Genomic DNA, 26,089 nt, shown 5'->3' on the forward strand with positions numbered 1-26,089 from the left:
TTTGGGATGTGTTCATTTTGGAATACAGTCCAGTAGTGTCATTAGAACAGCAGTGGGTATTTGGAGACACATTAAAATGTTGTAAGGATCCCGCACTGCCCCAGATTGTTGAGTGCAGATATCATGCTGGGAGTTTTAAGTAATCCCCATTTACCGTAAATATATAAACACAGAGCGGTTGAAAAGATTTTTTTTTAAACCGCGCGCCTGGGTAGGAGAGTTTTACAAAGTTAATGCCAGCCTTTTCCCTCTGGTACTATTGTGTATTTATTATACATTAATGGAATTTTGCAACAGTGTTGCTGCTACAAATATACTTTAAGAGCAAAGAAAAATCTTCCCCGAAACACGGGTATGAAGAGCCCTGCAGGGATGGGGTGCGGGACTGAAAATATTCCGACAAGGGGCGAAAAATTGCTGTAACCCGCTCCCTGTCGCTGCTGTGGAGATCCGTACATCTGAAGACGAAGAAAAATGTATCACTTACAGGCACGGTAAGCACTTCCAAGTAGTGGCTATTGATTGGTGGACACCCGGAGCAAAGGAACTAGCACTCTCTGACCTTCAGAGACATTTCAGTATATTTTAGGGAAAAAAGACTTCGTGATGTCAAAACCGCCGGTTAAATATTAAGATTTTTGTTTTAGAGTGTCACTTCTTGGTGGGGGGTGCGCGGAAGGAGGATTATTAGAAGCTTTGAAAAAGTTTGGTTCTCAGGCCTGTGTGCGGAGTAATGCGTGATTGATTAAGCATTTATTCAGTTTCGAACTCCATATATAGGAGCAATTAAACCTCCGACTCCAAGAGCTCATTGTTTCCTGCCTGGATTACTCCCAGGAGATAGAGGTTCGAGACAAATTTAGGCATTTTTGTGTGGAATTGGGAGGGCAGGATAGAGCCGGTAAAAAAAAGGTAAATATTTTTACAAACATGAAATACGAGATAGCGTAAACAGCGGTGACATCAGTTAAACCGAAAAGTAAAGCGCACAAAGGCAAACATAGTTGCTTAGGAGTTTGCATTGAAAAGAAAATATCCTGGAAGGTTCCCGGGTCACCTATTTTTATATAACTTCGGGATGCTATCCCATGCCCTTTAAATTCAAGGCACAGGCGAGGCTACAGACGCTGGAAATCTAGGGCGATGCTGGAGGATCTCAACGGGTTGGGCAGCATCCATGGAGGGAAATGGACAGTGGACGTTTCGGGTCGAGACCCTTCTTCTGGACTGGAAAGAAAGGGGGAAGGTTGCTTGTTTTAAAACATGCGGGGGGGGGCGGACAGAAAGAGCTGGCAGATAATAGGTGGATCTAGGTGACAGGGGGGGCTACCTCCTCTCTCTCCGGTCCCGGTGGAAGATCTCGACTCGAAAAGTCCACTCAGAATCAGGTTTAATGTCACTGGCTTATGTCGTGAGGTTTGTAGTTTTGTGGCAGCAATATATAAAAAATATAAATTACAATAACTAATATATACAGAAAAAATAAATAAGTATAACAAAAAGGGACCCAAAAATAGTGAGGTAGTGCCATGGATTCATTGTCAGTTCAGAAATCTGATGACGGAAAGAGAGAAACTATTGCTAAAACCTCAAATATATGTATGCAGGCTCCTGTATCTCCTCCTCGATAGTAGTGATGAGAAGCGGCCATGTCCTGGGTGACGAGGGTCCTTAATGACGGATACCGCCCTATTTATTTATTTACAAACATACAACGTGGACGAGGCCCTTCAGGCCTCATCGCCCTACAATCCCCAGATTTAAACCTAGCATAATTACTGGGCGATTTACAATGACCAATTAACCTGCCAACCGGTATGTTTTTGGACTGTAGGAGAAAACGGAGCACCCGGAAGAAACCCACGCGGTGACAGGGAAAACCACGTGAACCCAGCTCGCCTGTACTGTAAACAGTTGAGAGGCATCGCCTTTTGAAGATGGGGACGCTGGGGCCCATGATGGAGCTTGCTGAGATTACAACATTCTGCATCTTGCTGTTCCGATGCCGTGGCGGTGGCCCCTTCGTATCAGACGGAGATGCCATGTCGAATGCTCTCCAGGGTACATCTGTAGAAATTTGCTAGAGTGCTGCCTGACCCGCTGATTCCCAACAGCTTCTTGCGTTTTACATTAAATTTAAACCCCCTTTGCAAATCATTCGGAGATCAGACTCTTAAAATGATTTTTTTTTAAAAAAAACGTTGTCTTTAAGGCCGAACAAAAATGTCCCCGCGAACTCCCAAGGTCGAAACGGGAGATGATTTAATGAAAGTACAGATCAGGATATAGGAAAATAAACACAATGGATACTCAGCAAATTGTAGTATGATATGAAAGGGTATATTTTATGTATGCGTAGATATATAAATACAATCTCAATACCCATTGTCCCTTGTTAATTACACGTGTTCTTTGTTCCACTGGTTTAATTTTGTTTCCAAAAGGCGTAGGAGAAGAATTAGGCCATTCAGCCCGTCGAGTCGGTTCCGCCATTCTATCCTGGCTGCATTCTTATCTGTCTCAACCCCATTCTTCTGCCTTCTTCCGTAATTTTTGACACCCTGACAAATCAAGACCCTATCAATCTCCCGTTTAAATATACCCAGTGACCTGGCCTCCACGGCCGACTGTGGTAACGTTTATATTTAGTTTGCTTCAGGCGGGAGTGGTGACGCCGTTTCATAAATAGCTTCTTAATTCTAACAAGTGCATGAGAATGTGGGGATTTAGACCATTTGTAGAAGGACAATAGATGAGTTTTTTCGCATCTCTGGACGAAGTCAAAAGATCGAGGCACTAGACCGGGGAGTTAGTTGTAAGGTGCGTTTATAATTCAGGTTAATGGAGCTAAGAAATTCAGTATTTTCTTCCCAGTAATTTTAATTTACATTTCATTGTACTTTTAAATGTCTGAATATCCTGCATTTACTCCTGGTAAATAAATAAACCAAATTTCCAAATTTAACATTGCAACCAATATTATAATTAAAGTCTAGCGAGTCAAAGATCGGAAGAAGATATATATCCTACGAACTTACTCCTAAAACATCCGAACGAAATAAATTAATTTTGGTTATATTTAATAATTATCGAATAAAGTATCACTCAAATGTAGCTTCGGCAAGGAGTTATGAATCCGGTTTTCTCTCCAAGGGTACAGTCTACTGCCATCCCACTTGAAGCTATAAATTAATTGACAACGAGGGGAGGGGTTTCATCATCTCCGTACCTCCTTTCTAGGGAAAATATTTTATTGACAACAATTGTGTCATCACGGCGCTGAAAGTATTAACTACCGAAGGGCTAAACTCAATTAACTTTGCCGAAGTTAACCTGAATTTCTCATCTATTAAATACTAATGTTGTTGAATGGAGTAAGGGTTCTTTTCTTGTCGTAAGTTAAACCGCCAGTTTGGTTGGTGTCTGTCTGATCATCAACCGCCCCCTCCCCCCGTCCCGCCCGTTATCTCGAATCCTAGAGCTATCCTGAACTCGTTAAAAGCCCTGCAAAGTGTCCCATTATTTTGTCACCGAAACTACTTCCTTTCATTAAAAAACGACTGCATTCTGAGATAAGAGGGTGGCTCCGAATAGCCCAGGATACTTTGACCGACGGAGAAGAGAAATCTCAATTTTATTGATCTATTTTGTTTGGTCTGTTTGCGTTGAGAAGTGCTGGGGTGGAAAGCATGCGCAGGAAACCTAGTTGCCTTCTGTTGTTCGCCATTTGTAATCTGGAAACCGTAACTCCAGCAATTATGTTGTTCCAAACACATTGACAGACACCAAATAAGGAGCAAAAGGGACAAATATCGTTCTTTAGAAGAATGGGGGACGGGTGAAGTACAGCAGGATTGCGGGCTGCGGCTCCGACTGCCGAAGCCTCATTATCTGTAAAAGCTTTGAATTCTTTCATTTCTGATCTCTGCGTCGGTTTCAAATTCTTTTCCCACCAGCAAGGTTTTTTTTATTCTAACCTGGTCAGCACAGACTAGCTGGGCTGAAGGGCTGGTTTCTGTTCTGTAGTGCTCTGTGACTACAATACTCTACACTTCTAAAACAACACTGATTGCTTGGTCTTACATCTGCAATGTGGTTGGTCCAGATTGTAGGTAATGAAGGTACTTGGGAGATATTACTACATTCAAGATGTCCAACTCCAGTTAGGAAGGAGGCTTCATAGCATCCACTCCAGGACCACCAGACTCAAAGCAGTTACTTTCCCCAAGCAGCGAGACTGATCAACACCTCCACCCACTAACCACCCCTATTTTACCATTGCATATCAACCACCCTATGTGCAGACACTCCTGTGCCCAGCATCGCTTTATTGACATCCAATCAACCTTATGTATTTATATTTATTGTTTTTTTTTTCATTATTTTGCTTCTTTTTGTGCTGCTTTGGATCCGGAGTAACAATTAGTTTGTTCTCCCTCACACTTGTGTTCTGGAAATGTCATTTTGGATCTTGAATGCTTCCTAAGTTCAAGTTGCTTGTTGTGTTCAACTAATCTGGTAAGCTTAAGGGAAATGGGGCGAGTAATGTCTCTGAGATGAAAGAGAAGTCATGAGCTTACTGAGTGGGGAAGCACTGGCAAGGGATCAAATGCTTCCAGTTTCTATTATTTATGCCTTGAAGTAAAGACTTCATAGAAAACGATCTCAGAATAGAAGCCATTGCTGTGATCAACAGCCGTTCATCACAAGAGAAGATCTTCCCACCATTGAGCACGTTTGCAATGAGTGATGCCACCCGAAAACAGGGTTCACCATCAAGGATCCCCGACCATCTAGACCATGCACTCTTCTCCCTGCTGCCATCAGGAAGGAGGTACAGGAGCCTTAACTCCAACACCACCGGGTTCAGGAATGCTTATTACCCTTCAACCATCAGGCTCCTGAACTGGCGCGGATAACTTCAATCACGTCAACAGTGAATTGAAAACGCAACCTATGGACTCACTTTCAAGGACTCTACAACACATGTTCTCAGTATCACTTATTTACTACTTACTATTATTTGTGGTTTTTGTATTTGCACAGTTTGACTTATTTTGCACATTAGTTATTTATCAGTCTTTGTGTTTAGTTTTTCATTGATTCAATTATATTTCTTTGTTCGACTGTGAATGCCCAAAAGGAAGTGAATCTCAGTTTCTCGCTGAATAAAAATTTATACCTTCCCCTTTGATATCATTGCTGTGATCCTCTCAAAATGGATGGTGTGCACTAAACTGGTGTGTAATTACAAAATCAGAATTGGATTTTCAAAGCCCATTATTAATCATTTAAATCTCTCAGTGCACTTACACTATGAATGAGTTTGCATTGAATGACTTCCAATCTAATTATGAAAATTCACCCAGTCCTGGTGGTCAGTCTCCAGACAGCTATGTCCCCTGATGGGGATGGTGTGGAAATCTTGCACCAAGGATTTATCTCCCTGCTTAGGTATGCAAACTGGGCATATGGTGACGTTTACATATCTTGATAATAAATCTATTTTGAGCTTTACTTTGAACTTTGGTATCTAGCCATCTGCAGGTTCTAATGGATCCCTAGGCCACCATGAACAAGACATGCATTTCCTTAGATAAGGCTCCCCAAACCCTTCTTGCTGTGACCACTTCCCTGAGGTTCCTAGAGTGAAAGGATCATAAAGTTAGGCAGCATGGACCCATGATGTGTAACAAGTTTGTGTATGAGAGATTTGTTTTCCATGAACCACACTCAGCATAATTATATGCAGCAAATAATATATTTTTGTTATCTTTGCACCCTGTCAAAGTTTACCATGACTGTCTTGTTGCCCAGTTTTCAAACCTAAGGCAGACTATAAGACCATAAGATATAGGAGCAGAATTAGGTCATTTGGCCCATCGAGTCATCTACTCCATTTCATTCAGGCTGATCCATTTTTCCTCTCAGCCCCAATCTCCTGCCTTCTCTCCATATCCATCCATGCCTGACTAGTCAAGAATCTATCAACCTCTGCCTTAAAAATTACCCAATGACCTGGCCTCCACAACTGCCTGTGACAATGAATTCCACAGATTCTCCACTCTCTGGCTAAAGAAGTCCCTCCTCATCTCTGTTCGAAAAGGATGCCCTCTACTCTGAGGTGGTGTCCTCTGATCTTACACTTTCCCCACCGTAGGAAACATCCTCTCCAAATCCATTCTATCAAAGCCTTTCAACATTCAATAGGTTTCAATGAGGTCACCCTCTTTCTTCTGAATTCCAGTGAGTATAGGCTTAGAGCCATTAATCAGTCCTCGTATGACAAGCCTTTCAATCCCAGAATCATCTTCATTATCCTCCTTTGAACCCTCTTCAATGTCTGCACATCCTTTCTTAGATAAACTGCTCACAATACACCCAAGTACTGTGTGACCAATGCCTTATAAAGCCTCAGCATTACTTCCTTGCTTTTATTTTCTAGACCTCTTGAAATGAATGCTAACATTGCATTTACGTTCTTTACAGTTGACTGAGACCTGCAAGTTAACTTTTAGGGAATCCTACACAAAGACTTCCAAGTCCCTTTGCAACTCTGCTTTCTGAATTTGCTCCCCATACAGATAATAGTCTACACTTTATTCCTTGTACCAAAGTGCATGACCATACATTTCTGTACACAGTATTCCATCTGCCACTTCTTTGCTCATATTTCTAATCTATCTAAATTCCTCTGCAGACTTCCTGCTTCCTCAACAATACCTGTCCCTCTACCTATCTTTGTATTATTTGCAAATTTGACTAATAAGCCACCAATAATTAAGATATTGATAGTCAGTATGTCAATGATAGGTCATCCAAATCAATGGTCTATTATGTAAAAAGAAGTGGTCCCTGCAGAACACCACTAGTTACTTGTAGTCAACCAGAAAAGGCCTGCTTTATTCCCACACTTTGCCTCCTGCTAGTAAGCCAATCTGTTTTTGCTAGTGTCTTTCCTGTAATACCATGGGCTCTAATCTTGTTTTGCAGCTTCATGTGTGGCATCTTGTCAAAGACCTTCTGAAAATCCAAGTAAGCAACATCTACTGACTCTCCTTTGTCTATCCTGTCTGCTCTTTCCTCAAAAAATCCTAACAGATTTGTCTGGCAACATCTCTCCTTAAAGCAATCATGTTGATTTTGGCCTATGTTATCTTGTGTTTCCAAGTACCTTTTAACATCATACTACAGTCAGGAAGGAGGTACAGGAGCATGAGGGTTCACCCACCATTAGATTTCGGAATTGCCCATAAACATTACTTTTTTGCTTTCTATTTTCACAATTTATTTATTTTTAATCTATTTCCTATTGGAACATAGTAATTCTTTTTATGTATTGCAATGTACTACTACCGTGAAACAGAAAATCTCATGATGTACAGTATGTCGGTGATAATAAACCCGATTCTGATTCTACCTGTTTGCTGAATTTAACTTTTGATTGTCTTATTCTTGAAGAGTCATTAGGTGCATATTGGTCGGAATGGAGAGTTACATTCGAGCATCAGCAAACCAATTGCAACTAGTTTAAATTTCATGCAACGAGTTAGGAAATACAGGAATAAGTGGTAGACTTTATTACAGAAAGGAAAATCTTATACTTTTGTAAAACCCATGCAACATAATGACATTATGAGGCATGTTAATCACTGAAGTACATTTGAAATTATATCATTGGTCAGCTATTCACCAGATAAGACCACAATCAATAGAAACAGAAGTAGACTATTCAGCTCCTCTAACCTATACTATTATTAAATAAGATCACAGCTGATCAGATTTTCCTCAAGCCCTCTGGTCATAACTCCATTTCCTTAAAATTAACTATATTCAAGGAATCACCCTCCACAGGATCCTTGGGCAAATTACTGAAAAGGTTTGAATTCTTTGAGTGAAGAAACTCTCCCTCATCTCAGTCTTAAGTGAGTGATCCCTTATTCTGAAATTATGAACTTGAGTCATAGAATCTCCCACCAAAGGAAATATTCTCCCAGTATTCATTCTGTTAAATTCCCAAAGAATCTTACATGTTCGATTAGATAGATTATTCAATGAGTATAGGCTTAATGGATTCAGATTTTCTTCAAACTCTCCAAGCCCACTGTCAAAAAGTACTAAGGAGAAAAGTAAAAGTGGCAGGCCGACAAATCCAGGGCAAGCATTAAAAAGGGCCACTTTTCAACATAATTGTATAAGGGCTAAGAGAGTTGTAAAAGAGCGCCTGAAGGCTTTGTGTGTCAATGCAAGGAGCATTCGTAATAAGGTGGATGAATTGAAAGTGCAGATTGTTATTAATGATTATGATATAGTTGGGATCACAGAGACATGGTTCCACGGTGACCAGGGATGGGAGCTCAACGTTCAGGGATATTCAATATTCAGGAGGGATAAACATGAAGGAAGGGGAGGTGGGGTGGCGTTGCTGGTTAAAGAAGAGATTAACACAATAGAAAGGAAGGACATAAGCCGGGAAGATGTGGAATCGATATGGGTAGAGCTGCGTAACACTAAGGGGCAGCAGACGCTGGTGGGAGTTGTGTACAGGCCACCTAACAGTAGTAGTGAGGTCGGAGATGGTATTAAACAGGAAATTAGAAATGTGTGCAATAAAGGAACAGCAGTTATAATGGGTGACTTCAATCTACATGTAGATTGGGTGAACCAAATTGGTAGAGGTGCTGAGGAAGAGGATTTCTTGGAATGTATGTGGGATGGTTTTTTGAACCAACATGTCGAGGAACCAACTAGAGAGCAGGCTATTCTGGACTAGGTTTTGAGCAATGAGGAAGGGTTAATTAGCAATCTTGTCGTGAGAGGCCCCTTGGGTAAGAGTGACCATAATATAGTGGAATTCTTCATTAAGATGGAGAGTGACATAGTTAATTCAGAAACAAAGGTTCTGAACTTAAAGAGGGGTAACTTTGAAGGTATGAGACGTGAATTAGCTAAGATAGACTGGCAAATGACACTTAAAGGATTGACGGTGGATATGCAATGGCAAGCATTTAAAGGTTGCATGGATGAACTACAACAATTGTTCATCCCAGTTTGGCAAAAGAATAAATCAAGGAAGGTAGTGCACCCGTGGCTGACAAGAGAAATTAGGGATAGTATCAATTCCAAAGAAGAAGCATACAAATTAGCCAGAGAAAGTGGCTCACCTGAGGACTGGGAGAAATTCAGAGTTCAGCAGAGGAGGACAAAGGGCTTAATTAGGAAGGGGAAAAAAGATTATGAGAAAAAACTGGCAGGGAACATAAAAACTGACTGTAAAAGCTTCTATAGATATGTAAAAAGGAAAAGACTGGTAAAGACAGATGTAGGTCCCCTGCAGACAGAAACAGGTGAATTGATTATGGGGAGCAAGGACATGGCAGACCAATTGAATAATTACTTTGGTTCTGTCTTCACTAAGGAGGACATAAATAATCTTCCAGAAATAGTAGGGGACTGAGGGTCCAGTGAGATGGAGGAACTGAGCGAAAGACATGTTAGTAGCGAAGTGGTGTTAGGTAAATTGAAGGGATTGAAGGCAGATAAATCCCCAGGGCCAGATGGTCTGCATCCTAGAGTGCTTAAGGAAGTAGCCCAAGAAATAGTGGATGCATTAGTGATAATTTTTCAAAACGCGTTAGATTCTGGACTAGTTCCTGAGGATTGGAGGGTGGCTAATGTAACCCCACTTTTTAAAAAAGGAGGGAAAGAGAGACCGGGGAATTATAGACCGGTTAGCCTAACGTCGGTGGTGGGGAAACTGCTGGAGTCAGTTATCAAAGATGTGATAACAGCACATTTGGAAAGCGGTGAAATGATCGGACAAAGTCAGCATGGATTTGTGAAAGGAAAATCATGTCTGACGAATCTCATAGAATTTTTTGAAGATGTAATTAGTAGAGTGGATAGGGGAGAACCAATGGATGTGGTATAGTTGGATTTTCAAAAGGGTTTTGACAAGGTCCCACACAGGAGATTAGTGTGCAAACTTAAAGCACACGGTATTGGGGGTAAGGTATTGATGTGGATGGAGAATTGGTTAGCAGACAGGAAGCAAAGAGTGGGAATAAACGGGACCTTTTCAGAATGGCAGGCAGTGACTAGTGGGGTACCGCAAGGCTCAGTGCTGGGACCCCAGTTGTTTACAATATATATTAATGACTTGGATGAGGGAATTAAATGCAGCATCTCCAAGTTTGCAGATGACACGAAGCTGGGTGGCAATGTTAGCTGTGAGGAGGATGCTAAGAGGATGCAGGGTGACTTGGATAGGTTGGGTGAGTGGGCAAATTCATGGCAGATGCAATTTAATGTGGATAAATGTGAAGTTATCCACTTTGGTGGCAAAAATAGGAAAACAGATTATTATCTGAATGGTGGCCAATTAGGAAAAGGGGAGGTGCAATGAGACCTGCGTGTCATTATACACCAGTCATTGAAAGTGGGCATGCAGGTACAGCAGGCGGTGAAAAAGGCGAATGGTATGCTGGCATTTATAGCGAGAGGATTCGAGTACAGGAGCAGGGAGGTACTACTGCAGTTGTACAAGGCCTTGGTGAGACCACACCTGGAGTATTGTGTGCAGTTTTGGTCCCCTAATCTGAGGAAAGACATCCTTGCCATAGAGGGAGTACAAAGAAGGTTCACCAGATTGATTCCTGGGATGGCAGGACTTTCATATGAAGAAAGACTGGATGAACTGGGCTTGTACTCGTTGGAATTTAGAAGATTGAGGGGGGATCTGATTGAAATGTAAAAAATCCTAAAGGGATTGGACAGGCTAGATGCAGGAAGATTGTTCCCGATGTTGGGGAAGTCCAGAACAAGGGGCCACAGTTTGAGGATAAAGGGGAAGCCTTTTAGGACCGAGATTAGGAAAAACTTCTTCACACAGAGAGTGATGAATCTGTGGAATTCTCTGCCACAGGAAACAGTTGAGGCCAGTTCATTGGCTATATTTAAGAGGGAGTTAGATATGGCCCTTGTGGCTACGGGGATCAGGGGGTGTGGAGGGAAGGCTGGGGCGGGGTTCTGATTTGGATGATCAGCCATGATCATAATAAATGGCGGTGCAGGCTCGAAGGGCCGAATGGCCTACTCCTGCACCTATTTTCTATGTTTCTATGTTTCTATGTCATCCTAGATGTTATCAAGGTCCAGAATCTTAACTGGGATGGTGTTAGTCTAAAAGGTAATCAAGGGTTGGTGGAGCGACTTCTGGTGTGGATGATAGAGTGAGAACATTGGTGGAGTTGGTGAAAGTGGCGATGATAATATTAAGCTACGTGGTGATATGGATACATTGGTGAAGTGGATTAAGAAATGGCAATAATACAGATAAATGCGAGGCAATGGACTTTGAAAATACTAATTGTAACAAGAGGGCTATGGATGGCAGTGAGCCCTAGTGCAGAGTAAGTTCTAGATCAGACTCAGACTCAGACTCAACAAGACAACAGAAATGAAATCCAAATGCAAAATTACAAATGGCAGTACCAGGAATGGAACTCTTACAATTGAACACTGAATGCTCAGCAGGAGGCCTTTAAGAACAGACTTTTCATGAAGGAATGTGGCAGGCAATAAATGGCAGCCTGAATTTTAAAGGGACAGTGGCAGCTAACGATACTTTTGTCACAGGTAGATAGGGTCGTAAAGAGAGCTTTTGGTACATTGGCCTTTATTAATCAAAGTATTAAGTATAAAAGCTGGAATGTTATGATGAGGTTGTATAAGGCATTGGTGAGGCCGAATCTGGAGTATTGTGTTCAGTTTTGGTCACCAAATTACAGGAAGGATATAAATACTGAAAGAGTGCAGAGAAGGTTTACAAGGATGTTGCTGGGACCTGAGAAACTCAGTTACAGAGAAAGGTTGAATAGGTTAGGACTTTATTCCCTGGAGCGTAGAAGAATGAGGGGAAATTTGATAGAGGTATATAAAATTATGATGGGTATAGATAGAGTGAATGCAAGCAGGCTTTTTCCACTGAGGCAAGGGGAGAAAAAAACCAGAGGACATGGGTTAAGGGTGAGGGGGGGGAAAATTTAAAGGGAACATTAGGGGGGGCTTCTTCACACAGAGAGTGGTGGGAGTATGGAATGAACTGCCAGATGAGGTGGTAAATGCAGGTTCTTTTTTAACATTTAAGAATAAATTGGGCAGATACATGGATGGGAGGTGTATGGAGGGATATGGTCCGTGTGCAGGTCAGTGGAACTAGGCAGAAAATGGTTCGGCACAGCCAAGAAGGGCCAAAAGGCCTGTTTCTGTGCTGTAGTTTCTATGGTTTTAATTGGAGTGCCGAAACATGGATGCTTGTCGCTGCTCAGTCAGGACTATGACAACTAATGAGGATAGAACATATATCATAAATGGTAAGGTGTTCGCAGGTATCGAGGAACAGAAGAGCCTTATTTTGCAAGTCCAAATATCCTTGAAGGTAGGAGGACAGGTAGATAATATGGTTAAAAACTCATCTGGGATACTGATCTTCATAAATCGTGGCAATACGTAGAAGAGCAGGGAGATTATGCCCCAACTTCTTAAAACTTGGGACTGACTCAGTGGTGTAGCAATTAATGTAATGCTATTACAGCACCATCAATCCAGGTTCAATCTCATTGCTGTCTATAAGGAGTTTGCATGCTCTCCCCGGTTGCTCTGCTTTCCTCCATTGGCTGTAATTGGGTAATGCCGGCTCGTTGGGGCAGAAGGCCCTGTTACCTTGCTGGCTCTCTAAATAAAAATAAATAAAAACTCTTAGACTGTAGCTGGAGTACTGCATCTATTTTTGGTTATCTCATTATAGGAAAGACGTGATCGCACTGGGGGAGGGTGCAGAGAAGATTCACCAGAATGTTGTGAAGGGTGTAGGGTGCTGTATTTCAGTTATGAGGAGAGACTGGGGAGCCTGAAGCAGAGGAGATGAAGAGGGCTATGATTGAGGTATATAGAATGAGTGATATAGTCAAGTCAAGTTTATTGTCATTTAACTATATACATGTACAAACGTATATAATGTATATGGCCATGTAATGTATATAGAAACGAGACAACGTTTCTCTGCAGCAGGGTGTAAAGCGCAGTAGTACACATGACACTCGGTAATTTCATAGTCATAGTCATAGTCATACTTTATTGATCCCAGGGGAAATTTGTTTTCATTACAGTTGCACCATAAATAATTAAATAGTAATAAACCATAGATAATTAAATAGGAATATGTAAATTATGCCAGGAAATGAGTCCAGGAGCAGCCTATTGGCTCAGGGTGTCTGACCCTCCGAGGGAGGAGTTGTAAAGTTTGATGGCCACAGGCAGGAATGACTTCCTATGACGCTGTGTGTTGCATCTCGGTGGAATGAGTCTCTGGCTGAATATCCTCCTGTGCCCACCTAGTACATTATGTAGTGGATGGGAGACATTGTCCAAGATGGCATGCAACTTGGACAGCATCCTCTTTTCAGACACCACCGTGAGAGAGTCCAGTTCCACCCCCACAACATCACTGGCCTTATGGATGAGTTTGTTGATTCTGCTGGTAACTGCTACCCTCAGCCTGCTGCCCCAGCTCACAACAGCAAACATGATCGCACTGGCCACCACAGACTCGTAGAACATCCTCAGCATTGTCCGACAGATGTTAAAGGACCTCAGTCTCCTCAGGAAATAGAGACAGCTCTGACCCTTCTTGTAGACAGCCTCAGTGTTCCTTGACCAGTCCAGTTTATTGTCAATTCATATCCCCAGGTATTTGTAATCCTCCACCATGTCCACACTGATCCCCTGGATGGAAACAGGGGTCACCGGTGCCTTAGCTCTCCTCAGGTCTACCCCCAGCTCCTTAGTTTATGAAAGTAAGACTAGTAAGGTGGAATTGCTGTGCTCAGTATATTTAATAGCCAGCAGCATTTTCCAGTCATAACAAAGATGAACAGGACATGGACATACTATTACACCTGGAGACAAATTAGTTGCTGTGTCTGAACACGCAGTCATCTTGAAACAATAGGTTTCACTGCTGGCATATTTTCCCAATTCAGAGGAGGAAAAGTCTAGAAGGGGACTTAGATTTAGAGTAAGGGAGTAAGAGATTTAGAGGGGATCTGAGGGTGACTTTTATTACCTGGTATATGGAGAGTCCTTGGAATGCACTGCCTGAGGGAATGGTGGAAGCAGAGCAATATTTAAGAATTGCCCGATGAGTACTTGAACTGACTAAGCATTGAACACTAAAGACCAACTACTGGAAAATAGGATTATTATGGGCAGGTGCCTGTAGTCAGTATGGACATGATGTTTCCCATGCTGAATGTCTCCAGTGGTCCTTCTCTGAGTTGCCGCTACTGATAACACACCTTTCCTCAAATTAGGGGTCAGACATCAGATTGTTCTTGGTGTTCTAGATGTGGCCTTGCTGGAATGTCGTACAGTCATAGTTTGACTTTCCTGACCTTCCATTATTGCAGCCCCTTGTACATAGCCAGTTTCCATTAATACTAGAAAGTGTTGTATCACTGGGTAAGCTATGATCAGGCTTCAATTAATAATCTGAAGTTCAAGTCCATAGAGATGCAAAAATAACTATGTAAATCTAAAATGGAAAGAAACATATTATTACTGGCAACAATGACCTAACCTGATTGTCATCTATTCTAATGCCCTCTGGGAAAGGAAATCTACTGTTCTTACTCCATAACCCCAAGACCACAATAAGGTGGTTGCATCTCAACGACCCTCTGAAGTGGTCCAGTGAGCCATTCCATTCAAACAAGGACGTGCTGTAATTCCTGCCCTTGCCAGTGACGCCCACATATTGTGAATAAATTTAAAGAAAAGAAAACCTTTTTGATGTCGGTTGGCAGATAAGTATTGGCTAAGTCACTTTGGAAAATAGTCTGCTCTTTGCTAAATAGGCTTCAGTTTAACATTGCAACTAAAATCAAAAGCTTGTGTCGTAATAGTAACGTATTGTAGCACTTTGAAGTATGAATCCTGGACTATGATCAAAACACTCTCGACATTAGCAGCTCTCTCATTGCAGTAGTGTGGATTATATATCTCAGTGTAATTTTTTGAAGAGTTATAACAATCTGGAAATTTTCAAACATCGCATTCATGAAACCACCAGGAAATTGACTAATTCTAGAAATTTCTGATGTGGGCTGAGGACACTATCTCCAGTCTGAAATAAGTATTACTTCACAAAGTAAACTTTTACCCTCAACATTAGGGCAACAATATCAGGAAGAAAATTCTTTAGGGATCAATTTACATTTTTCCCGGGCTCATCACTTATTTTTTATCATCCATTTATGCCTTGCTTCCGCACTCTTTTCACTAACCAATCATTTCTCTCTTAACACTCAGAAACATATGCTCAGTTGTTGCTAAAACCACTGAGAAGTCATGGGCATGAAATAATAATATCTCTCATTGTCTCTCTGCAGCTACTGATTATTTTACCCATTTTTGATTTTGCTTGAATGCACAGTTCAACTTCAAGTTTATTGTCATGTGACTGTATATTTATGCATTCAAATGAAACAAGGTTCCTCCGGACCACAGTGCACCCAATAAACATATATCACACACAGGCCAGAAAACAAAATATTACCATAAGTAAGTTAATAAAATATGATTTGAAATGCATGCAACACAGGTAAAGAGTAAGCAGTATCGTGCATTAAACAGCGCGCTGTCATAGTGATGAGATCTCGGTGGTGGCAGGGTATTTATTAGTCTCACAGCCTGAGGGAAGAAGTTGTTACTCAGTGTGGCAGTCCTAGTCCTGATGCTTCTGTATCTCCTTCCTGGTGGTAGTGGGTTAAAGCAATTGTGGAATGGGTGGTAGGGATCCTCAACAATCCTTTAGCACCTTCAGCTGCAACACTCCTGGTAAATGTCACAGATAGGAGGGCAGGGAGCCCCTGCTGATACTCTTGGCAGTTTTAACCACCCTCTGTAGGGTCTAGCAGTCTGATGCCTTGTAGCCTCTGTACCACACAACAATGCAGCCGTACAGGACACACTCAGTGGTGCTTCTGTAGAAAATTATTAGAGTAGGGCCCCAGAGCCTTGCATGCCCCAATCTCTTCAGAAAGTGTAGGCGCTGCTGTGCCTTCTTGACTAGTGAAGTAGTGTTGGGTCCAGGTAAGATCATCCATTATATGCACACCAGGCAACTTTGTGCTCTGCACTCTCTCCACAGCTGAGCTATTGATGTTCAATGGAGAGTGGTCGGCCTGCACCTTCCTGAAGTCCACAGTCATCTCTTTAGTCTTGTCCACATTGAGACTCAGGTTGTTAGGCACGTATGTTAACTGTAACCCTAACATGGTAGTGTTCGGGTTACACTTTTCAAATATATACATTTTAAATATACATTGGGGCAGATGGGGCTCATTAGCCATGGTTGGCAGCTCATCTAGGAGAAGGAAAACTCAGATCTCGCACTTCCACTGCCTTGAAACTAGACTCACTCATGGGGGAAGGATTCAGCAGTAAGCCCCAAAGGTAAAGTCTGGAGCTAGAGTCCGTAAGGCAGTCCTACGTTGAGCTCAATGCTGACTGACAACTCCTGAGACGCTGCTGGTACCGAACTGTATTGGTCTCTGCCGTTCCTTTGGGTTCATCAGGTACATGGAGAGGGGGAGCTTCCTACATGGGCAACAGCTTGTCCTCCATATCGTACTGCCCAGGCTTGTGTATCTAGACAGCCAAGACACAACATCCCTGGTCAGTTCTGACCAACGAAGGCCTCCTCTTCAAATATATACACATATATTTTAAGCAAATAAATTTATTTGTTACTTCTCAAACAAGACAAAAAAATGAAAATAACTATTGTAAGATGGATCATTATGAGCAGAGAGAAAGGCAACAAACTGACAAATGCAAACAAGTACAAAAGAGAAAACTAAATAAGCAATACATATTGAGAACCTGAGATGAAGAGTCCTTGAAAATGAGTCCATAGGTTGTGGGAACAGTTCAGAAATGGGGCAAGTGAAGTTGAGTGATGTTATCCCCTCTGGTTCAGGAGCCTAATAGCTGTGGGTAATAACCGTTACTGAACCTGGTGGTGTGAGTCCTGAGGCTCCTGCACCTTCTACCTGATTGCAGCAGCGAGAAGAGAGCATGTCCTGGATGGTGGGTTTCAACAGGTGACTCAGTTTTATCTCTTCCTTTACAGTGTCCCTCAGCAATGCTCAACCTTCAGCTCCTTTCACTTTACTAGTTAAAAAAAATATTAACTTGTTTAATGATTGGACAGTTCACCTTTTCTCATTAGCCCAGTTATCCACCTCTTCCTCGGCAAGTTCCAGTGGTGGATATCTTGCGATTTCTCTGTTAATGAGATATTTAGCAATTTTTTATGTCTGGCACTGTATCGCTGCCAAACAATAACTTTCATGAGATATGTCAGTGATAAAAAATCAGATTCTGATACACATAGTTACGAAACTCATTCGTAAGGCCAGGGATGTTGTGGGGATGGAACTGGACTCTCTCACGGTGGTGTCTGAAAAGAGGATGCTGTCTAAGTTGCATGCCATCTTGGACAATGTTTCCCATCCACTACATAATGTACTGGGTGGGCACAGGAGTACATTCAGCCAGAGACTCATTCCACCGAGATGCAACACAGAGCGTCATATGAAGTCATTCCTGCCTGTGGCCATCAAACTTTACAACTCCTCCCTTGTAGGGTTAGACACCCTGAGCGAATAGGCTGGTCCTGGACTTATTTCCTGGCATAATTTACATATTACTATTTAACTATTTATGGTTTTATTACTATTTAATTATTTATGGTGCAACTGTAACAAAAACCGATTTCCCCTGGGACCAATAAAGTATGACTATGACTATGACTCCAGTGAGCAATAGGACAAGATGCTGGAGGAACTCAGTTGGTCAGGCAGAATCTGCAGAGACAAAAAGAATGGTCAGCTTTTCAGGTCAAGACCCCAAATCAGATCCCCTCATCCCAGCATTGACTCTCCATTTATTCGAATGAGCGGCTTGAAACTGTCAGAGGGGTCAAGGTGGTGACTCGAGAAAGGGCAACAAGGCAGAGTGGATGTGTGGGCTAACTCCCCACCACTGTTGTTAGTTGTTAGATGAATTGTCACATTACGAGGCGAGAACCCCCCAGGCTAGTACTACAATGAATGGTGCGATCACTTGAGCCAACTTCTCCTAATGCTTCGTCTATTAGTGGGTCATCAGGTGGCTGTAAGGGCCGATCCGGGATCTTCAATTTCCGGTTCGGTATGGGCAACAGTAAGTAGAGGCCATGGTTAGTGGTTGGGTCTTTTTGTTCAGTCTCTTCTTTCATAGCTGCTGCTTGTTCTCTGCAGTAGCGGGGATTGGTCTCACAAAGCACAGCTCCCTCTTGAATAGATCCCCTCCAGGTATATCCATTGACTGCAATGTCTTCTCAGGTTTTAGATTTTGATGTTATTTTTGAAGCATTTTCTTTGCCCACCAGGGGCTCGCTGACCTTCCTTCAACTGGGAGCAAAGGATCTGTTTGGGAAGACAAATGAGTTTGGCATATGGGTGACATGACCTATCCATTGAAGTTGGCAACACACATCAAAGTTGCTGGTGAACGCAGCAGGCCAGGCAGCATCTCTAGGAAGAGGTATAGTCGACGTTTCAGGCCGAGGGTCTCGGCCCGAAACGTCGACTGTACCTCTTCCTAGAGATGCTGCCTGGCCTGCTGCGTTCACCAGCAACTTTGATGTGTGTTGCTTGAATTTCCAGCATCTGCAGAATTCCTGTTGTTTGCATTGGAGTTGGCATTGCTTTATTTTGGTGGAGATGCTGTTCATGTAGGTCTTCTCCAATACGCTTGTGATAATTGTTAGAGTGGATTTCTTTTTGGGTAGATGATTTGTTTACACTTAAATGACTTTGGCCACCAGACTTCTATTTTAACTGTTTGACAAAGGACTCTGGATTGAGTCCACCACAATGGGCTTCCTAAAAGGTGTAAATACCCCATACTTCTGGTGCCTGATACTGTAATTTCGAAGACAGTATTATCTATACATTATAAATATTAATTGTCTTCTATGTTAGCACGTAAAATGCCAAATAAATGTATTGTGGATTGAACTAAAGGCTGTGGATACCAACCCAGACCTGTTGGCGTCAGAAGGAAAGGATGAAATCCAAAGGTGTGATGTTTGTATGTAGCTTCAAAAGGAAGCATTGTCTAAGTATTGTCTATAACTTTTAAGTAGCGATGGCCTTTGTGCTTAGCATATAAATATCGAGCCCACATTGAGCTAACAGACCTTTCTGCGGAAAGTGTGACATGACCTATCCATCGGAGTTGGCATTGCTTTATTTTGGTGGAGATGCTGTTCATGTAGGTCTTGTGATAATGCATCAGCCCTTCCAGCTGACCCTCAAAATCTTTTGCAAGGATCTTTGGTGATATTTTTCCAGGGCTTTCAGGTGTCTACTGTCCATGATTCAGCTCCATAGAGTAATATAGGAAGGGTGACTGCTCTATAGACCAAAGGTTTTGTTTGGCCCTGAAGGTTGCAGTCTTCAAAGACTTTTTTCCTTAATCTTGCATAAGCTCCACTAGCACTACTCAGGATAACTAAGCTTTTACTCTGTGTCCTCTCCCGGCTGTAGCTCCCTTTACACTTCTGGACTTCTGGACAACATCCTGCTTTTCTGTAGAGTCCTGACAGGATTGACTCCTTTGATCTCAACTTTGCATTTACATCATGAGCTCAGAATGTCCCAAAGTGCTTTAGAGCCTATGAAGTGCTTTCACTGAAGTGGATTTGCTGGTGCAGTGTTGACAATTGACCTCACAGCCAAACTCGTTATGGCCTAATACCATACCATCTTCCTGCACTGCACTTTTTGTAACACTCTATTCTGTATTCTGCCGCTGTTTTCCCTTGTACCACCTAATTGCAATGTGTAATGAAATGATCTATGTGGGTACAATTGCAATGTTTGAAAGACATTTATACAGGTGCATGGATAGGAAAAGTTTAGAGTATTATGAACCAAATACAGCAAATGGGACGAGGTTAGGTATGTATCATTGGTATAGATGTTCCAAGCTCTATAAGTCTATGACTCTATGAGATATAGATTATGACTTTGGAGTCACAGTATCACAACAATGGGCTCAGCTACACAGCAGATTCAGCAATTGCATTCATGAAAATGCACAAGTCAGATAATTATTATTTCATTATCGCTGAATTTAACTTTCTTCTTTTTGTTGTAGCGCTTGTTGAGACTTGAGAAAAGCACGGCAACGTTTCGCTTCCTGCTTGCATCTGACCTTAGCTGAGAATAGTGGACTGTTAAGTCAACTGACATTGAGGACTAGCAGTATTCGTTTCTTTTTAAATATTCCTTTCAGCTGTGGTGTCAGCATCTAGCTTTCAGTTTGAGAGTTTTCATTAGCAACCCTGTTTGGTCTAACGTTTATTGTTTTCTTTTCCCTTAAAATACTATTTGTGGGTGAACTATCGACCTGCTTCATCGTCTCTCTCTCTCACTGCACTTGGGCCATATCCAAATAAACTGATACACTAGAGTGGAGGCAAAGGCTGAAACTTCTTTTCTGCAAAACCAGGAAGAACAGAAGTTAACCCTACCAGCAAGTTTGAACAGCATAAACTGGAGACGCCTAACATGGGACATTCATTATCATCATTATTATGTGCCGTGTCATGTGACCTGGGCAATCATGGTCTTCCATATGTCTTTAATATGTCCTTTTTGCTGTTGCTCTTATTCTTTTCTCTATCAATGACCATGATTGTTCTTGGCAAATTTTTTATACAGAAAAACCTGCCATTGCCTTCTTCTGGGCAGTGTCTTTACAAGAAGAGTGACCCCAGCCATTATCGATACTCTTCAAGGATCGTCTGCCTGGTGTCAGTGGCTGCATAACCAGGACTTGTGGTACGCACTAGCTGCTCATAAGACCAGCCACCACCTGCTCCCATGGCTTCTCATGACCCTGACTGGGGGGCAAAGCAGGTGCTACACCTTGTCCAAGGGTGGCCTGCAGGACAGAGGAGGGAAGGAGTGCCTGACGCCTCCTTTGGTAGAGACATATCTCCACCCCGCCACCCACTGGGGCATTCACAACTCGTATAAAAGCAGAAGAAACAGAAGCAGGGTTATCCATGCATGATCTGCCATTCAATAAGGTCACATCTGATATTTTTGCCACAGTACCATTTTTTGCACTGATCTCATATCCCTCAATCCCCTCAATATCTATTGACCTATTACTATCCTAATCCATATGGATCTCTGGACTACCGATGTAACTGGGTGAATTCAAAATTGTTTGTTGTCATTTGTCAGTACACAGGTATAAAGGAGAATAAAATGATTGTTACTCCAGATCCGATACGGCATTTAAAAAGTATAGACACTATTAAAAATACAATAAATATAAGTACTTAAGATTAGCCTATATACATAGACTGATTGTTTGTACATCAAGTGATGCTAGGTACAGGAGTACCTGTACATAAGGTGACTCTGACAGGAAATGATAAAGTCATGGTGGTGGAGAGTTTGAGGGTTGGGTAGAGGTGATAGTCAGCCTGACATTTTGGAGGAAGTAGTTGTTTTTAAATCCGGTAGTCCTGGCGTAGATGCTGTGTAGCCTCCTCTGCTGATGGGAGTGTGTTTTATCACTGATATCTGACTTCAGTGAGAAGTGGATTCATGTTAAGATCTTGTCATGGACTTTTATTGTCAGCAGATATTGCAAATAATCAGTTAGTTTAACGAATGATTGTTGTGCTGCTGCAGTGCGATGCACATAGATTCCTACCCACATAAAGGATTTTAACCTCTTGCGTGTCCCTGTGCTCTGCACCTCAGACAAACCAGTGTTTCACAAGTGCTGATGTAACGTTAACATCCAAAATGGGTCTTCGAAGAGAACTGAAACTAGACAAGTTTGCAGTTACGGTTGACATATAGGAGGGAGATTGAGAATCTGGTTTAGTGGTGCCATAACAACAACCTCTCACTCAACATCAGCAAAATCAAAGAGCTGATTATTGACTACAGGAGGAAGAAGCTGGTGGTCCATGCGTTAGAGGAACAGAGGTGGAGAGGGTCAGTAACTTTAAATTTCTTGGCGTCATCAAATCAGAGATTCTATCCTGGGTCCAGCACGTAAATACTATCATAAAGAAGGCACAACACCATTTCTACTTTCCAAGAATTTTGCATCGATTCAGCATGTCACCTGAAACTGACAAACTTCTACAGATACACAATGGAGAACATCCTAACTGTTGTATTGAGGCTTTGTATGGAAACACCAACACCTAGGAAGGGGGAAGGCTGCAGAAGGTGGATGGATACCACATAGCCCATCACAGGCAAAGCCCTCCCACCATTTAGCACATTTACAAGGAAGCAGCATCTGTTATCGAGGACCCCATCCATCATTAAAGCCATGCTTTCTTTCGCTGCTACCACTGAGCAGGAGGTACAGGAGTCTTAGATTTCATACCACTAGGTTCAGTAACAGTTATTACCCTGCGAGCAACATATTCCTGAACCAGCGTGGATAACTTTACTTTCTCAACTCAGAACCAATTCCAACACCCCTAGACTCACTTTCGAGAACTCATAATCTCATTATTCTTTGTATTTGCACATTTTGCCTTATTTTGTTCATTGGTTCTTTGCTAGTCATTATTTATGTATAGTCAAAAAAAATAAATTCTATTGTATTTCTGTATTTTGCTTTAAATGACAGCAAGAAAATGAACCTCAAAGTAGTATATCATGAAATATACATCGTCTGATAATAAATTTACTTTGGCTTTGATTTTGGTTAATGAATCACAGTTCCCATCTGAATAACAGCTACAGTCAAGTTTCTCTATCGTCGCACTCAGTGACCACTTTATTAGGAATTCCTGTACACTTGCTCGTTAATGCAAATATCTAATCAGCCAATCAAATGGTAGCAATTCAATGTGTAAAAACATGTAGACATAGTCAAAAGGTTCAGTGGTCCGAACAAACATCAGAATGGTGAAGAAATGTGATCTTAAGTGACCTTGACCATGGAAAGGTTGTTGGTTCTGGATGGGGTGGTTTGAGTGCCTTAGAAACTGTTGATCTCCAGGGATTTTTTGCACACAACAGAATCAGAATCAGGTTTATTATCACCAGCATGTGACATGAAATTTGTTAACTTAGTAGCAGCAGTTCAATTCAATACATAATCTAGCAGAGAGAGAAACAAATAATAATAATAAATAAAATAAAGCATAATAATAAATAAACAAGTAAATCAATTACGTATATTGAATAGATTTTTAAAAATGTGCAAAAACAGAAATACCGTATATTAAAAAAAAGTGAGGTAGTGTCCAAAGCATCAATGTCCTTTTAGGAATCGGATGGCAGAGGGAAGAAGCTGTTCCTGAATCGCTGAGTGTGTGCCTTCAGGCTTCTGTACCTCCTACCTGATGGTAACTGTGAGAAAATGGCATGCCCTGGGTGCTGGAGGCCCTTAACAATGGACACTGCCTTTCTGAGACACCGCTCCCTAAAGATGTCCTGGGTACTTTGTAGGCTAGTGCCCAAGATGGAGCTGACTAGATTTACAATCTTCTGCAGTTTCTTTTGGTCCTGTGCAGTAGCCCCTCCATACCAGACAATGATGCAACCTGTCAGAAAGCTCTCCACGACACAACTACAGAAGTTTTTGAGTGTATCTGCTGACACGCCAAATCTCTTCAGACTCCTAATAAAGTATAGCTGCTGTCTTGACTTCTTTATGACTACATCGATATGTTCGGACCAGGTTAGATCCTCAGAGATCTTGACACTGAGGAACTTGACGCTGCCCACTCTCTCCACTTCTGATCCCTCTATGAGGGTTGGTGTGTGTTCCTTCGTCTTACACTTCCTGAAATCCACAATCAGCTCTTTCATCTTACTGATGTTGAGTGCCAGGTCGTTGCTGTGGCACCACTCCACTAGTTGGCATATCTCACTCCTGTATGCCCTCTCATCACCACCTGAGATTCTACCAACAATGGTTGTATCGTCAGCAATTTTATAGATGGTATTTGAGCTATGCCTAGCCACACAGTCATGTGAATATAGAGAGTAGAGCAGTGGGCTAAGCACACACCCCTGAGGTGCGCCAATGTTGATCGTCAGCGAGGAGGATATGTTATCACCAATCTGCACAGACTGTGATCTTCCGGTTAGGAAGTCAAGGATCCAATTGCAGAGGGAGGTACAGAGCCCCAGGTTCTGCAACTTCTCAATCAGGATTGTGGGAATGATGGTATTAAATGCTGAGCTATAGTCGATGAACAGCATCCTGACGTAGGTGTTTGTGTTGTCCAGTTGGTCTAAAGCCGTGTGAAGAGCCATTGAGATTGCGTCTGCCATTGACCTATTGTGGCGATAGGCAAATTGCAATGGGTCCAGGTCCTTGCTGAGGCAGGAGTTCAGTCTAGTCATAACCAACCTCTCAAAGCATTTCATCACTGTTGATGTGAGTGCTACTGGGCGATAGTCATTAGGGCAGCTCACATTATTCTTTTTAGGCACTGGTAATTAGGCACTGGTATTAGGCAATTGTTGCCTTTTTGAAATGTGGGAACTTCTGCCCGTAGCAGTGAGAGGTTGAAAATGTCCTTGAATACTCCCGCTAGTTGGTTGACACAGATTTTCAGAGCCTTACCAGGTACTCCATCAGAAACTCCTGCCTTGAGAGAGTTCACTCTCTTTAAAGACAGTCGAACGTCGGCCTCTGAGATGAAGATCACAGGGTCATCAGGGATCACAGATGCAGCAGGGATCTTCACAGCTATAGTTGTGTTCTCCCTTTCAAAGCGTGCATAGAAAGTGTTGAGTTCACCTAGTGGTGAAGCATCGCTGCTGTCCATACTATTGGGTTTCGCTTTGTAGGAAGTAATGTCTTGCAGATCCTGCCAGAGCTGCCATGCATGTGACTCTACAGTTTACAGATAATGGTGCAAATGCAAAAAATATCTAGTGAGCGGCAGCTCTGTGGGCAAAATGCCTTGAAATGAGAGAGGTCAGAGGACAATGGCCAAACTGTTTCAAGCTGACAGGAAGGTGACAGTATCTCAAATCTCCTCACATTAATTACACAGTAGTGTGCAGAAGAGCATATCTGAATGCACAACATGTTGAATGTTTAAGTGGATGTGCTACAGCAGCAGAAGATCACAGATATTCACTCAGTGTTCACTTTAAAGGAGGTTTGGAATAAAGTGGCCACAAGTATACATCTCCTATGTTTTCATCAATCCAGTTTTACCTTCAAACGCCAAAGGACTGACCTCTGGAATTCCCTTTCTAAATCTTTTCACCCTACACCCCTTTTCTGTGAAACCCTCCTTTTTTTTTGTCAACCTTTTGGTTACCTCCCCTAATATCTTATAGTGTGGCATGTTTGATGAGATTCTTATAAAACACCCTCGGGGAGGTGTTGCACATTTGCAAATAGTTATTGCATAGCGAGTCCCTGCTTCCTGGTAACTGGGTCTGTAACTCTGTTGGATGGGTGACCGTGTGCCTAAACAAACAGTAACTTATTAGCCCTGCAGACGGGAGTTGCAGCTGGAAAAGTTATTTCTTGTTGAGCATTACATATACTTCATTGCTTCTACTGATCACTTAAACACATTGTTAGGAGAATATTCAAGTAAATACTTAATCCTGTGATCTTATTGTATAATGAAAGCTGTACCTTGTCAAAAAGTCAAAGTTGAGTTGATTGTCATTGCACAAATATGTGTACGCACAACTGCAGTGAAATGTTCACTTGCAGCAACATCGCAGACAACTATCACCAGATAAATAGCATTTACAAGAAAATGTGTCCACTGCCTGGAATAATATGTTATTTTAAACATTGCGGCACATCAGAAAGGGGGAAGTCATCTTGTCACTGTGTTTCAGGAGGCAGATTGACCCATTCGATTAAATACTTCAAATTCCGCCTGTGGCCTCAGACAACAGGGTGTGACTGAGAGGCAATAAGGGGCAGCCCACAGTGCTGC

The 26,089-nt window shown here is 42.1% G+C and overlaps 1 long non-coding RNA gene across 1 annotated transcript; it reads left to right on the forward strand.

Moving 5' to 3' along the window:
• The first annotated feature begins 573 nt into the window (after positions 1–573).
• LOC134358528 (uncharacterized) lies at positions 574–26,089 on the forward strand. The gene is made up of 3 exons (XR_010020888.1): positions 574–912; positions 1,835–7,035; positions 25,989–26,089. It is a non-coding gene; the product is annotated as an uncharacterized LOC134358528 (long non-coding RNA).

Source organism: Mobula hypostoma, chromosome 18 (genome assembly GCF_963921235.1).
Source record: "Mobula hypostoma chromosome 18, sMobHyp1.1, whole genome shotgun sequence".
Classification (NCBI taxonomy): domain Eukaryota; kingdom Metazoa; phylum Chordata; class Chondrichthyes; order Myliobatiformes; family Myliobatidae; genus Mobula; species Mobula hypostoma.